Here is an 11,817-nt window from a genome sequence, read left to right on the forward strand (position 1 = left end):
GGTTGCTCTTAAGGACCCATAAGCCCCTTTAGGTAAGTCAGTTTGTTGTAAAATACTGAAACTTTGATCATTTAATCAATCTAATCTAATCCTTCTCACTCACATGTCAGATGCAAACACATAATGTGTTTTCCCTGTCCACCAACAGCTATAGCAAGAAATCAGGAAAATGAATACAAACTCAGTGGTACTTTTTCAGCTGAAAATAATTAGTGTAACCATTTAGGCTGAATAACCAATATTTTGAACTCTTAGTTTTTAGAGATTTTTCCATAGGTTTTTCTTTGTAGTATGATGAATCATGTTTCTAAAGGCCATTTTGCACAAATATAAGGAATACCTTTTTAGGAAACAGTCATATATCCTGCCCAGCATGGTTAGAATAAGCTCCCCATCCCTTCTGGAAAAAAGATCATACTACAATGTATGCCATTGTCATTTTCCCTAACTTATTAACTTGTTCATTTATTCCTATTTATCCCATTTATCCTCAATAAAATAAAACATTGAGTTTCTCTATTCTGTGCCCATTACTCTGCCAGCTATATGAAATTAGTTACCTATTGAGTTTACCAATTCATCTATTCAATGCATAGGTTTTTGTGTGTCCACCATGTGCGGGGCACTAGAGAGAAAATGGTCCCTATTTTACACTGTCATGAAACTTGTCCTGTAGGAGGTCATTATTGACTAAATTGTACTCTCCTTTACCACTGTATAGTCTCTAATGGCTTTGCAGTTTGAGGTAATGAGATTATTTTATAGCATTACCTTAATTGTCCTGAAGCTGTGGAAAAAAAAATGCATAGAAATCATTAAAGAGTTGTATCGTGGGTATCTTGGGAGCATAATATTTTTAATTTTTTAACCTTTCTAGATATCAAGTTTTCATACATATTTGTTCCATATGAGACTTCCAAAAAAATTCAGGAGTGCCAGTTCCAAGGGAGATGAAGGAGTCCTGTGGGTGATCATGTTGACAGGAGGACTAACAGTGAGTCTCTGAGTTATATTAGTTTGCTCCTCTCTCAATTGACTTACTTCTCCATTTGTTCCCAAAGCACTTTCAGTTATATGAATTTAATTTCTGCAAAATTTGTGAGTTTATTCTTTTTTGAAATCAACAGAAAATATGTGAAAAGAATCTTGGATTTTCAGCTGGGAAACCTAGAAGGTAATTCTTTCAAATCTGTGTGTGCTCAAGAGTTAGGTTGTAAACAAGAAAATCTGATTTTGGTTTACCAACCAAACAGGAGTAGAGCAGCGAACAGAGGAAATAATTAAACAACATTTTGAGAATGTGAGCAACTATACCAAAAATTTGTGGCTTAAAACAATCATCATTTTATTTGCTCATGATTCTGTGGGTCAGTGATTTGGGGTAGGCTCAAATTATTTAATTTATTTCTAAGTATATACCCAAAATCATACTGAAGTTTTATCAGACACAATTATTGAATTACCTATCAGATGATACTTTAATTAGATTAGGTTGAGTAGGTTTTTTTCCATTTAGTAGAAAGTGAAAATGGGAAACAACTTAGAAATTAACACATTGGATGTTGATTAGAATTGCTGATCTCTCTTTTTTTTTCTTTTAAACTTGAGTTGTTGCAGTGAATTAAGTGGTTACTGGTGAGTGGGTCTGTTGGGTGAGAGATGGTCTCAATCACATGACATAATGTTGGTGATGACTGTCTTCTGGGTCTCTCTCTTCATGTCATTTCTCATCCTCTAGGAGAATAGCCTGGGTTCCTCACATGGCAGTGGCATTCCAAAACAGTGGAGGGGAAGCTGCAAAGTTCCATGATGACTAGACTTAGAAGTTGTAGATCATCATTTCAGTCACATTCTGTTGGTCAAAACAAGTTACAAGTTCAGCCTAGATTCAAAGGGTTGAGAAATATCCACTTCTCATAGGGAAGGATTGCAAATGATTTATGGTCATTTTTTAGTCAATCACACCTAAGTATCAAGAATAGAGAATTTTCCTTGGAAAACTGTTGAGAAGATTTACCCGCAACCATTACCAATTATAGGGAGAGGTTGCTTATCCTGGTTTGGGACACATACATATGCTTGACTGAGGAAGACAGTTTTCTTTGATTTGCAGTGCTTATAAGATTATAGCCAGTGAAGGAGGGCAAATACCTCCAAACAAGAATTGGGTGTCATTACCAAAAGGAGGAGGAGTGAATGCAGGGCAGGCAAAAACAGTGTAGGCCATTTTACTCAGGGACCTTGGGAAAATCACTTGCCTTTTTGAGGTCTGTGTTTGGTGACTTCTTTTGTAAATTGACAATAAGAAAGCTCACAAAAGTTCTTCTAGTGTTGTGATTTTGCTGTTCTGCTTGTCTTCTGTTTCCATCCTGCCTCTCCATTTTGTATCACCAATTGCCAGAGATCATAGCCAGAGACTATGCATCACATGCTGCCTTTGAATTCATGGCAAAATAGAACGTCTGCATTAAAGGATCAACATCTTCCATTAAACTGTAAGTTCTATGAATGCAGAAAATGCATCTAGTTCATCTCTAAGTCCTCATCCCCTGATATATTAGGTGCTTACTAAATATTAATTTCATGTTGGAAGAATCAAGTAATTATGAAATCTTCAGAAGTAGCTTCTTTTTATGGACCTCATTTTTGTTTGATATGGCAGGATGTGATTGAATTCAGAGATATACTATTCCAAAATTAATGTTATCCTATCTTTTCACCCATTTTTCAATCATTCTTCTCAAATGTACAAAGGAAAAGCCTATCTTTCGCCTATTCTGTATCTTAATCAGATGTGTTTCTTTGGGTACCAAATTCCTCTGTGGTACCAAAAAAACAAATTGAAATATTAGTGAAAAAAAATTTTTAAAGTGAGTGACTCTGATGAACAGCTAACATCCATTTCTGAGACTGTTTTCAGTTCTTAACTTTCAACTAAATAAAAGAATAATTTAAAACAAATTTCTATGTATAGATTATTAAATAATTATGGCTGATGAAGCATTGGCATAATTTGGGGCATAAAACTAGCCAAGAATTAAAATAGTTAAGTAAAATGACCTTAATACAAGTTTTTTAATTCCTAAATACTTGTCTACGTTAATTGATTTTTTAATTCAAGTTTTATATTTCTTATTAAAAGGAAGAAATTACATTATATTATGTCTGGAAAGAGAATGAGAGCAACCCCCATATATTCCTGTTCTTAGTGATTTTTAGAAGCTATAGAAAATGATCTGATCTGGCTGCTCATGGTGGTGTGCCCGTAATTCCAGCAACTTGGGAGGTTGAGGCAGGAGGATCACCTGAGGCTAGGACTTTGAGACCAACCTGAGCAACACAATAAGACTCCATCTGTATATATGTATGGAGAGAGAGAGAGAGAGAGAGAGAGATGGAATCTCACATATATCTACATATACGTATGTAGAGAGAGAGGCTATATATACACATATATAGAGAATATATATACAGAATACAATATATATATACACACACACAGATATATATGTGTGTATATATAAAAATATAAATATGTATGTGTATGTATGTAAATACATAAATATCTGTATGTGTATGTATATACACACATATATATCTATTTATATAAATATATATCTGTGTATGTATATGTGTATTTATATAAATACATGTGTATATAAATATATATATGTGTGTACCCATATATGTACACACACAGATATATGTTTAAGTATATATATACACTTATATACTTAAACATATATCTGTGTGTGTACATATATGTGTATGCATGTAGAGAGAGAGATGGAGTATCTCATATATATATGGAGTCTCATATATATCTACATATATATGTAGAGAGAGAATATGCATACACATATATAGAGAATATAGAGAGGATATATATACAGAATACAATATAGATACACGCAGACACAAACACACATATATATATATAATTTTCTTTAAGTGAAGAAAGATAAAAGAAAATAGTCCAATCAGTTTCAATGGCTAATGTGAGAAACATTCATGGGAGGTAAATAACCTCATGGCATTCCAGGCCAAGTGATGGAATGCCCCACCCAGAGTGGGTGATGAGGTGTTGTGGCTGACATTTGCAAAGTGGGGGATTTCCCCTTTGGGGGATTCTTAGTAAAGCATGATTTTTGATGGAGTTGAATAATATTCAGAGAAAAGCAAGACCACTTCGTACCTAAAGACCAGGACCAACTACATAATTCATGGGGCCCAGGCAAAATGAAAATGTTAGGCCTTTTGTTAAAAAATTAAGAATTTCAAAATGGCAAAGCAGAACACTTTATCAAGTTCAGGGCTCTTCTAAGCATGAAGTCCTGTGCAACTGCAAAGACAGCATTTCCATGAAGCTGCCCCTGCCAGAGACCTTCACATCAGCAGAACCCACCATGACGAGATTAAACTTGCCAAAAATAGAGTGAGACCACCTCCCTTCTGCCAGTTCCTGTGGTCAAGTACACCTCTGCTGCCTCTATCCTGACATCTAGCCACCAATCCTGAAAAGATTACTGCCCTGAAGACGGAAGTGGGAGGAATTCTTTCAGGGCCAAGCCATGCCTGTGCCTTCCTCTTTACCAGCTGGTGGAGCTTAGTGCATTATTAGCCTGCACAGTGAGAAGGAGAAAATGAACTTGACCATTGTTTGAGGTAGACGTTTTTACCAACTAAATAAATAAAACTGATTCTTAAATATCACAATGGGTCCATGTAATGATACTAACTGAAAAATATTATGGCATCTTGAAAAAATGTAATTAACAGACCCACTAATTTATGGGAAGTGAGAATTTGATAAAGGATATTTAGTTTAACTACAGGAAGAAATAATACAATTTGATACATATGCATAAAAGAGCTGAGCTTCCTCAATCAATTACCTAAGTACACTTATAGCTATTTTGGAGGTAGCTAAGAAAACCCAAAAGATAATTGGCAGATAGAGGGAGGAGAGATGACAAAGTGTAGGATATCAGAAGGACCACAAGAAAGATTTAGATTGGGGGATGTAATCAGTTATAGGTAGATGTTTTATTTACAGTTAATTACAAAGGTAAATCAGGTAAGGAGATTTTATTTTTTAAATTACTATGAAAAGTCAAAGCTATAGATGATGGGTAAACATAAAACTGTCTTTCAGAATAAGATTCAGAGCTTGCGTAGTTTGTGATTTTTCATAAAAAGGTTGAAGGTAAGAGCAGCATGTTTTCTTTTATGTTTCCTTTTAGCCTGTGATGTCACAACAAACTAGGACTGAAGATCAGGGACCAGTTTGACAGGCTTTCAAATGGACCTCCTGGATATGGGGATATAACGCAATAGACAAGAAGGGAATGAAAGACAGAGAGAAAAGACAATGCTTGGAAATAAAAATGGTGGTGCCTTGAGGGAAGAGCAATTGAGTATAACTGGGTAAATGACACAATGGAATTGTGCTGCTAATTTTCCCCTGCTACACATATAAATTATGCAGAGAATATTGGATTGATAACTTCTCTGCAGTGAAAACTGCCTATTTGCTTTCAGGGCCTGGCAGAGGTGAGAGCAGTGGTGAGAGGAATTAGCACACAAAAAAGGAATAAGAGACATACAAAATTACGTATGACACAGAGGATCCTGGAAAACTGTGAAATGTACACATGCATCCTGAGAGTCAAATTAGGGAAGATACACATTTCATTTAACCTGAAATTTGGGCTACCAGGTTGGCAGATATAAGAAGAAGCGCCTTAAATAGTTAACAGCTTCAGCTAATTGCTGGTTCATAATGAAGTTAATAGCTCCTAGTTGATGTTTTCTTTGCAAGCTTTAATAAGGCTTACTTAAAACCTCTACTTTTTCTTTAAAAAGTTGCCAGCTATGCGTAAGAAAGGCAATAATGTACAGAACACTGGCAAATAAATGTCTTCGAGACTTATGTGGCCTCTTGACAGTAGCTTTGACATATATTTTTCATGTTTTAGAATGATAAATGCAACATCTTGGAGCATAATTTGCCAGAAAAAAAAAAAAGAGAAGACAGATGGGGAAAGCAAAATGTCCAAGAAAACTGCTTGTCTAAGGTTACTGCTAGGTTTTTTACTTTTTACAAAACTTTGGTTTGGTTCATGCTCCCTAGTTGCTTTTTCTTATTGGAAGTAGAGGTTTGTATTAAACATTGAGAACATTATAAACATATCACAAAAGAGGCTATGATTTCCTGAAAGTGATTCTTTATAGAAAAACATTTGATAACTACTATTTATAAAGGAGCAGGCTCTGTTACTTCTATCCAGAAGAAGATAATGAGAACTAAAACTCTAAGACACTTGTTCAGGGAGCAGTAGTCTGATTCAGGCTTCACTGGGCTAAAATCTATGTGTCAGGAGGGCTACAGCACCTTTCTGGACGGTATAGGGAAGAATCTGTGTTCTTGCCTTTCCAACTTCTAGAGATTGCCAATATTTCTTGGCTCATGGCTCACTCCCATCTTCTAAACCAGCCATGATAGGTTGAGTCTTTTGCACAAGGAATTGCTCCAACTCCTTCTCTGTCCCTCTTTTCCACTTTTAAGAATCCTTGTAGTTACATTGGCCCCAGCAGATAATCCAGAGTAACTTCCTTATTCTAAGATAGGTTAATTATCCATTTTAATTCCATCTTCAACCTAAGTCTTTCTTGATATGTGAGGTAACATATTCAATTGTTCAAGGAACTATGACATGTGAACATCTTAAGGAGTCACTATTCTACCTATGGAAATAAGGTATTGTATATTATATTAGCACTGCCATGAGGATTAAAAGAAGCACTTTGAAGAGGGCCTGGCACATCATAATAGAAGTAATATTATGATAAGTAGTTGGAGTGAATCGTGAAAGAAGAAGAATGAGCTGGAACACTGCAACTGTGCAAATTACAAAGTTTAGGAATCCATTTAGTGCGAGTGTCTAAGCGAGAAAAGAATGCTTTCTAGCCTGAGAACACCAGCTGTAGAGCTGTATATTTGATCACAGTCATTATACCACAAAAGAGACATTTATACACAGAAATGAACTTAGACAAGAATAACAAGGATCGAGGGTCAACCTAAGCCACCTGATACAGGATGTAGTATAGAGTAGTAGTTAAGCCCGAAGGTAGGACTGATATCATGAGCATGTGACCAGTGCAGCTTTACAGTGGCTAAGAGGAGCACCATGCTTGGTTTTATGCTCTTCTGCAGCCATCTTGAAACACTAAATAATTTCATCTTTGAACTGGTGTTTTATCAAAGTCCTGTGGGAAACCAAAGCCTGTGTGTGAGCAGAGAAATATGTACAAAAAACACATGCACTATTTTTTTCTATGCATTTCTCATATAGTATTTGCAATACCTCATTATCTCAGGATTTTGGTAGACCCACCATGCATGAAAGTACAGCCTGACTCAAAGTGAGTATAAAATAATTATGTTACTTGTGTTTACAACTGTGTACAAGTGCAGAAGCTGGTAGCCAAGAGAGGCCACACTATTCATATGAACCACAATTTTCTTCAATCATAAAAAGGCATAATGACTCCAAGATATACATATGATATATCCTTTCTTACTCATGTTATTTGCCAGGTATTAGCAAACCACTAACACTATAAACGATGACATAGAAAGCAGTGGAAATAAAACGTAACACATAGTTCCTATTTTTCTCAATCCTTTACTTACTCATCGGTAAGAGGAAGGTAGAGAATGCTGATACAATATATGTGTCTATCTGGTAAAATAAAAACAACTGAGGTGTTTTTGTGAAGCATCTCCATTGTTTCATAAAAATAAAATGCAAATCGTATAATTTAATTGATCCTGCATATGTACTAAAGCTCTTACATTTGCATTTAAAACTGACATTGTACAATATAACAAGAGATCATACTCATTATGCTAATCATTTAAAATTTAATTTTGCTTTCTTAGAATGACATTACATCTCAAATAAAAAATAAGTTGAGAGAGAGAACACAAAAGAAAGAAAAACATTTTATACCCTTAACAGTGCTTCTTATTGTTTTTGAACAAGTGGCCTTGCATTTTCATTTTGCACTGGGCCTTGCAAAATATGTAGCCAGCCAAGCATGAGAGGTCTGGAGAATTCCAAGTCTCTCTCCTGCTAGTTTTGTAACCTTAGATTAATTATTTAAACTCTTTGTTCCTTAGCTATCCTCATAAGGGAAATGAAGACTTGATAGGGTTTTAGTACAGAAGAATTTGGTTAATCCACATATTGTACTTACAATAGTATGTGTCTCGTAGCAGAATGTAAGCTACACAGTAATACGTTGTTGTCTACTTTGTCCAAGCATCTAAAACCGTGTCTGTTGAGTATTTGGAGGACAATAAATAATTTTTGGAAGAATAAATGCACTCAGCAAACTAGGTAATTAGTTCTCAAAACTGGCCAGTCTAGCAGTACACTTTCTATTAAATGTGGATTTCTGGACCTTATATTCTCAAGTTCTAGATTCACTGCTTTTTTAGTGGAACCCAGAGATATAAATTTTAAAAAGCTCCCTGGATAATTTTAATGGATTCCAGGTTTGGAGGCCATTGAAATTTTAATGCACTTCGACATATCTATGCCTTTCCTTGTCCTAATCCCTCTGCCTGTTTTTCTCATTTATTTTATCCTTATGTGAAATTACCCCTGTGTCAAGCTCTTCTTGTCCATGCTCTAGGACAATGGATTGTGTAATTCACTTGCATAATTTATTGTGAAAGCTTGTTGTGAGCACTGAATAGTATAAAAAGGCCAGGTAAACATTTTGTACATATTTTATACCAAGTGAAATCACACATAAAGACATCTCAAATGGTTGGCTCAGTAGAAAATTATTAATTGCCAATTCACTGCTCTGGAGAAGGTTCAACGGAATGAAATTTGAAGGCAGGACTCAACAACTGAGGTGAAGATATATAGAACTTCTCATTTGAAATAAAAGCTGAGGCTGTTTTTATGTTACAATGGTATGTTGTATTGAGAACAGCAAACCTGATCCAGGGGTTCTGTTGGGTGTGTATGTGTGACGTATTTTGATAGTTGTGACCTGTGGGAGGCAGTTGACTACTATTGTCACTTTTAAAGGAAACTTAACTACTGAATATACCTATGAAAGAGTAATAAGGAAGAGGTAGTGTATTTGTTCATTCTAGCTTGCTATAAAGAAATACCTGAGACTAGGTAATTTATTTTAAAATGAGGTTTAATTGGCTCATAGTTCTATAGGCTGTACAAGCATGGCAGCAATGTTGCTGGGCTTCTAGGGAGGCTTCAGGGAGCTTTCTTTCATGGCAGAAGGTGAAGCAGAAGTAAGTGTCTCACATGGCAAAGCAGGAGCAAGAGAGAGAGGGGTGGGAGGTGCCACACGCTTTTAAACACCAGATCTCTTGAGAACTCACTCACTACCATGAGGACAGCACCAAAAGGATACTGCTAAATCGTTCATGAGGAATCCAACTCCATGATTCAATCACCTCCCACCGGACCCCACCTCTAACACTGGGAATAAAATTCAAAGTGAGATTTTGCTGGGGACACAGATCCAAACCATATCAGGTAGAAACATGAAGGGAGGGTTAATTTTGCTGTAATTTTGAAGCCTAGCATCTCCATATCAGAAAAACAAATAGATTAGGAGTGGGTATGTAACTACAATTTTAAGGAAAGTTTCATCAGGGAAAATAATAGTTCCTGTATCATTTTATAATTGTATATTCAGCTAGACTGAATGTGCTCCTCTTCCGTGCCATAAGGACATTTTGTACTGTAATAATAGTTATAATATTATTTGTATAATAGAGGTATTAAGGGGCCACCTCCATATTATGTGAGAGATGAAAGGCCAACTCTGCCCCAACATATGTGACGTCTATCTGCAGAACAGATTACCAAAAATTCTATCATCAGGAATCGTATTTCTAGGTTAAGCCTCAAAATATTTCACTTGAGATACCACTAACACATCAGTAAGAATTAGGTAAGTTAGCAGACTCTAATAAATCCCTTTGAAAGTTTTCCTTCTGCCATTACAGATTAGGAGCGATCCAGAGGCACTGGCTGCCAGTGAAGCCCTATTTAAGCAGAAAGGGAGGATCAGAAAAGAAAATGAGTACTGCAGATAAACTGCTTCTTCCTCACAGTCATCCCTTCCCTGGGACCTGTTCTAGATTTGCTAACACAGAGTGGACCTTCAGTGCATTTCTACTGTACACAGTCTGATAGATTTAGTTATGTAGACAACTGTGGGACATGCCTGCATTTGTGGCCACTGCAGCTATTATATTTGATTTTGTTCAATAGTAAAAAGGGATAGTGGAAGAGAGCATAAATCCCAAGGTTTTGCTTCCCTTGTGTGTGTGCAGTTGTATTGGCAGCAGGAAAGGTAGTCCAAGGGAGAGCTTTTCTTTTGACCAAATGTCACTATTACTTAAATAGACCATGAACAGTGCAGCGCAATTGGAGAGACATAGTTTCCTGGTGAGAGAGCCTTGTAATAAGAAGCAAGGTCCCTGCAGACTTCTCCAGATTAACTAAACAAAGAAAGATGCCATAGATACTACCTAATACAATACCAGGTAGAATTCCTGTAGCTAAAAGGGAGGACTCTTACAGGCATAGCTCTGGCAAAAACACAAGTCTTCCAATCAGATATACAGCTGCTGAGACCAAGCGAAATTATGCATGAACATTGAAGGGAAAAAAGCAATACTGCCTGGTGAATTCAGAGAGCATAGACTTCATTCCCTGTCCTCATCCCCGCACCATGCTGACCCCTGGCTGTATAAGAAATAAATCAATGTGATATTTCCAGAAAAGGAATGGCCAGATGCTTGTCCTAATTCTTCCATGCTGACCTTGGGTAAACTTCATTACCTTTCAGTGTCTCATTTTTCTTACCTGAAAATTCAGAATACAGATCTTGCCTTGCTTAATATTCAGGGTTGATTAAGAACCAAATGAAATTCTGCATATGAAAAAGTTAGAAAAAGAAATAAACCATTATACAAATGCAAGGTCAGCTGATATGAAAGAATATGCTTATAGTTTCTGGGGTTAATTACTCTGATCCCTGATTTTAAAGAAAGGAAGGTACTTGGTCAGCGATATGCTAATGACTTTCTCACAGACTGTATGAAGTGGTATTCCTTTAAAATTTTGGGTTAACTGTCCAGTTCATTCCGTCAAAACTGCTGAAGGAGTTATACAGAGACATGGCCTAAAGAATAGGTCTCCATGACCTAAAATTATAAGGCGTGACTTACGTTAGAGCATATGGCTGTATACATTCTAACTCCTAATTAAAATCTTAGGATTGAAAAGAATAATTTGTTATGGGTTTAATAAATCCCACATCCGATTTTAGTAAAAATTACATTTAAATTAATCATTAATCATTTAGCACAAAAGAAACACATGATCACCAGTGTAAACTGGGAGAACTAGGTTAAATTCCAGACATTGGAGATGTGTGTGATAAATCCTATAGAGGTCAGAGGCACTGATTCTGTAATGACTAAATTCTGAGAGTTTTACTCTTCCATGAATATATGAGGTGGCAATTGTTAGCCTTGTTAAACCTGGTTGCTTAGAGACAGCTGACTGATTAGAAGATTGTTGCTATCTGTGTCTATAATTATTGTGATTACTATTACTGTGGTAGCCCTCAGTGGGATCCTGAAAATGGTATTATGGTGTAGCATTTCACAAACTTAGGCCTATAAAAACTCAATATATATCTCAGTAAAAAAGATTTATAATGTCCCTTTCTTGCCATTTCAATGGGCTCATT

At 36.1% G+C, this 11,817-nt stretch overlaps 1 long non-coding RNA gene across 5 annotated transcripts in view; it reads left to right on the forward strand.

Annotated features, from left to right (window-relative positions):
- Nucleotides 1-7,654, forward strand: part of LOC118146861 (uncharacterized) — a 294,849-nt gene extending 287,195 nt beyond the window's left edge. For 4 of the 5 annotated variants that reach the window (XR_013525322.1, XR_013525323.1, XR_004732952.2 and 1 more), the window contains 3 exons: nt 878-994; nt 2,402-2,495; nt 5,244-7,654. This is a non-coding gene — a long non-coding RNA (uncharacterized LOC118146861). Of the gene's footprint in view, nt 1-877; nt 995-1,127; nt 1,175-2,401; nt 2,496-5,243 lie in introns of all 5 variants that reach the window. The other variant, XR_013525324.1, reaches the window with a different exon arrangement.
- The last annotated feature ends 4,163 nt before the right edge of the window (nt 7,655-11,817 follow it).

Source organism: Callithrix jacchus, chromosome 13 (assembly GCF_049354715.1).
Source record: "Callithrix jacchus isolate 240 chromosome 13, calJac240_pri, whole genome shotgun sequence".
NCBI lineage: Eukaryota > Metazoa > Chordata > Mammalia > Primates > Cebidae > Callithrix > Callithrix jacchus.